This window comes from Aptenodytes forsteri, unplaced genomic scaffold (genome assembly GCF_000699145.1).
Source record: "Aptenodytes forsteri isolate BGI_AS27 unplaced genomic scaffold, ASM69914v1 Scaffold81, whole genome shotgun sequence".
NCBI lineage: Eukaryota > Metazoa > Chordata > Aves > Sphenisciformes > Spheniscidae > Aptenodytes > Aptenodytes forsteri.
The window spans coordinates 3,638,787-3,643,405 of NW_008795259.1; positions in this window are offsets into that span (position 1 = coordinate 3,638,787).

The window sequence follows — 4,619 nt, forward strand, 5'->3', positions numbered from 1 at the left end:
TTTCTGAACCGGAATCTTAAGGCCCCTCTGGCAATGCCGGGAAAAAAAAAAAAAAAAAAAAAGAAACTTAAAAATACTTTGAATATTTTATCATTCCAGCTCAGGAGACATTAAATTTGACTCTTTGTTATTACTTAAATATTTGAAAAATATTAATAAAATATTTAATATTGAACAAAATATTGCAAGAACTTAATAATGAAACTCTGAGAAAAATTACACTGCATGGCTGAAAAGAAAGGGAGGTTAATTGTTGTTTTACATTAACTCTGGTTCATTTTCCCCCAGATTTCTACAAAGGTCTGCTGGCATGACACAGAGGGATTTTAAAAGTCTAAAGAAATCAGATAAGGAAAAGAGTAGCAATTACTACAGTAAAACTTTAAAGTGGGAAGAATTTATTTGTGCTGGATTCTAAGGCTACGTCAAGACTGCTAAATAAATCAGGTCCAGGGAGTATACCTGGTCTGGAGGCCGGTCTGACTACATCTACAGTTCTTGGCCTTGGTCCTTCCTACCACCCCACCTTTAACCGTTACATTGTGCGATGGTAGCCCTAAGACATAGCTACAATGTTGGTGTGTTTTTTCAGTTCAGTATGCCTGAAATAATGTGCGGGTCCACCAGAATGGTATTTTCATCGTATGAGTCCAATACATGTGTTGCATGAGAACACAGAGATGTTGGAAGGTGCAAAGCCTGCTGGACCTCAGAGATCTGTCCTGGCAAGAGGCATCTAAACTTGGTTCAGTCTTATCTATATTCCCTATCAGAAATGGTTTCTGCTCTATGCTTTCCTTGTGCCAGGCCTAGGCATTGCCTTAGAGAGCACCACTTGGCAAAGGCCAAAATGACCAGGGAACGTACTCAAAATTAAGCAGCACAGATGCTCGGCAGTCAGCGCTCTACACACTCCCTGGTCCAATTTGGTTTAGCAACAGAGACGCAGACCAAATGATTAAAGGAGCTTTACCACACCCACAAGAACTGTGGGTTGTGATAAAGGTCAAAATACCATTTATAGACTGCAAACTTGGCTTTCTCTGCAATTTTGTTACTGTTATGGCCCACCTCCAAGGAAGACAAAACCAGTTGTGTGTGAAGGAGGCCCCATGCTCTGGGACGAGGGGAAGGAAAGGGGCCACACAGCCAGGGCACTTTCCTGGATTTGCCCCTGCCCTGCTCTGTGACTACCTGACACAGCTTCTGCCACAGTTTCTCCACCTGTAAATGCAGGTGATGATCCTTTCTAAAGAGATTGGAGAGAGGGTTGGGACTGTTTCATGATATAAAGAATAACATGATAAAAAAGGAAGCTCTAGCAGGTGGTGAGGCACTGGAAGAGGCTGCCCAGAGAAGTTGTGGATGCCCCATCCCTGGAAGTGTTCAAGGCCAGGTTGGATGGGGCTTTGAGAAATCTGGTCAAGTGGAAGATGTCCCTGCCCATGGCAGGGGGGTTGGAACTAGATGATCTTTAAGGTCCCTTCCAACCCAAACCATTCTATGATTCTATGAAAATGGTATTTGTTATCAGGGATACAATTAAAACAGATGGTAATTTGCTTTCCATGAGCGCTGTTATTGCGAGTCTCTTGGCTTTTGCATTCATGTATGGAGCAGCCTTTCATCTTTTGAGGAAGGGAGAGAGAAGGCGCACTTTCTATTGATCCTATTTTTTATATGCATATACCTACATCTATCTTGTAGCATTCAAACCTTATTTCTTTTTTGAACACCTGGTGTGCCAGTATTGCCTCATCTAAAAAGCCATTCTTTGCTTTCTGTTATACCTTTTTAGTGTGAAAATGCCTGCTTAGTCACCAATTAGTGTTTGAGAGGAAAGTTGGAGAGCTTGGGAGGGAAGAGAGACCAATAGAAGAAAGTGACCCAGGGCTATCCTCAGGGTTGATTCTGACTGTGCGACTTAAAGCATGTCACATTGGTTAAGTTTTGAAAGGTATTTAAACTCATAGCTCCAATTAAAAGCAGTAGCTTCAAAATAAATTCCTTCAAAAATTAGGACTTTCACCCAACTAAACTTAGATCCCAAATCCAGACACAAGTTTAAAATAAGTTTTGATTTTCTTTTTTCACATTAACTGAGGTTAGTAGGAGTTATGCCACTGTAAACAAAGGAAGAATTTCACATAAAATTTCTGTGTGTTGTGGTTAAAAACACAGTTATTCCCTAAAATTCAGGGTAATTCCTCACAATAACACCTATAAGGAAACAGAAAGGCAGAAGCTTCTTAAAAGAAGTCAAAGTGAATTATACTTAGTGCTGCCAAAGTATAATGTTAGGAGTCCTTTATTCCATTCATAATATAGCTTTTCAGCTTAAAAATGAATAATGAAAAAGAGAACTGCTGTACTGAAAAAAAAAATATCCCCTAAACCAGATGGGATATGATTTCACTATGGCCAGAAAACAGTCTGCAAATAAAGTGACTAATAGTACATCTTTGGCTTCTATTATGTCTTTTCTTTTCATTTAGGAATAACTTTTACTCCAGTTGCTTATAAAAGTTTGGCCCGTCTGGTTTTTTTGAGGAGCATTGGAGAAGACCGAGGTATGGTTCAGCAGTTTTATCACCCCTAAACCGAAGGGAGCTGAAAAGAGGTACATCATTATTTTCTCCTGAATGTGGATGGGGTAGCACCGCCTCCCTACCTTCGTCCTTGTCTGTCTGGAGTGGTTTGATCTTCAAGTTTTCTGGGACTCCAAATGCTGGACTTCCTGAGCTTCTCCCATGGAAAAAGTAAGGTCCACGGAGGCACCATAAATATTGCAAAACACACCTTCTATGAACTTTCACCACAAGACAGCCCGTTAGGGGGATACAGACACACCTCTCCACTTCTGATCGCCGAGTGGGCAGAAAGAGGACCCAAAGACTTGTGGAGTCAGAACAAGCTGTTGCAGGCAGAACTGTTCCCTCTTTCTACCTCGATGATCTGTAGTTTCTAGGAGAAACTTTCTGACCACCCCATGAGCTGGAGCATGAGCCAGACTGGCCTCTTTGGGCAGTATCAGCACTGTGTTTGGTAAGGGTTCCTGGGACCGCGAACCTGCCTGCCCTTGGGTTGCCCCTTGGTGCAGTTTGGGCATATCCTGCCAAGTTACAAGCTGGTGGGGGCATACATACACATGGCAACTGATGAGATATGCCATGCTTTAGCCCGTTTCCCATCCCGGGCTGCCCCAGCTGACGAGGGGCTGTTGAGGTGAGCCTCACACATCACCTTCTTCCCAGTTACCTAGTGGTGGAACAGCCCCTCCCTCTAGCAGGTTTATCCATAATGATCAGGGCCTTTCTTCAAAGAAATTGTTGCCGAGGCCCTTTTCCACTATCCAAGCAGCTCAACAGATAATGTCTAACTCATAACTTACCCAACCCATTTATTTTGCTTTTAAGTGGTGTGACCAGCTCTAAGAGTATTATAACTGATCTGTCTCACAGTTCAATGGTAAGACAATTTATTAGGGTTGTATTTTAAAAATGTAACTTTTGTATTTTATTTAAAAGAACAACAGGAAGTCTTCTAGCAATTCAAACTTCTTGCCTTTCAAGCCTGTGAGTTGTTCTCTAATCCTTCTGTTATGAATGACCAAACAGGAGCACTAGATTTAATTTCTTTCTACCTCTTGTTATTTTATGTACCTTTAACTGCTCCCTTTTTAAACTTGAGAGATAATCTTTTCACTATCCCTTCTTATGTGGAAGATAAGCAGGGTCTCAGAACATTTTGGCAGGATCAGGGGTTGCCCACGTACAGAAGTCCTGCAGGAGAGATGTGGCAGAACATGTTCTGACAATACAGTGGGAAATTTTTGAAAATGTGTTGTGCTAAACCAGAAAAAAACCCCCTATCTCATTTAATAACTGTGTGTCACAGGACAGCTGTTCCAAAATCTGTTGCCCTTTAACATCCTATTTTATTCTGGGATAACGTCCATATTTGATTAACTCCTATTTCTCATTTGCATCTTCATTGCCTTACAGTACACCACAAAATATTCCTTTGTTGACAGGCAGCTTACTTATGGCATTACGATACTGACAGTGTGCTTTTTGTGGCACATTTTTTAATCATTAGACAAAAGGTAATACTTAAAATGTAATTGTGCATATATTTCCTCTCCAGAAGGAAATGGGAGACCTGGTTACCCAGGATATGGAGAAGGCTGAGGTACATCATGACTTTTTTGCCTCAGTCTTCACAGGCCAGTGCTCAAGCCACACTGCCCAAGTTGCAGAAGGCAAAGGCAGGGACTGGGAGAATGAATAACTGTCCGCTGTAGGAGAAGATCAGGTTCGAGGCCATCTAAGGCACCTGAAGGTGCACAAGTCCATGGGACCTGATGAGATGCATCTGCACATCCTGAGGGCACTGATGGATGAAGTTGCTAAGCCACTATCCATCGTATTTGAGAAGTTGTGGCAAGCCAGTGAAGTTCCCGCTGACTGGAAAAGGGAAATATAACCTCCATTTTATAAAGGGAAAAAAAGGAAGACCCGGGGACCTACAGGCCAGTCAGTCTCGCCTCTGTGCCTGGGAAGATCATGGAGCAGATCCTCCTGGAAGCTATGCTAAGGCACATGGAGGACAGGGAGGTG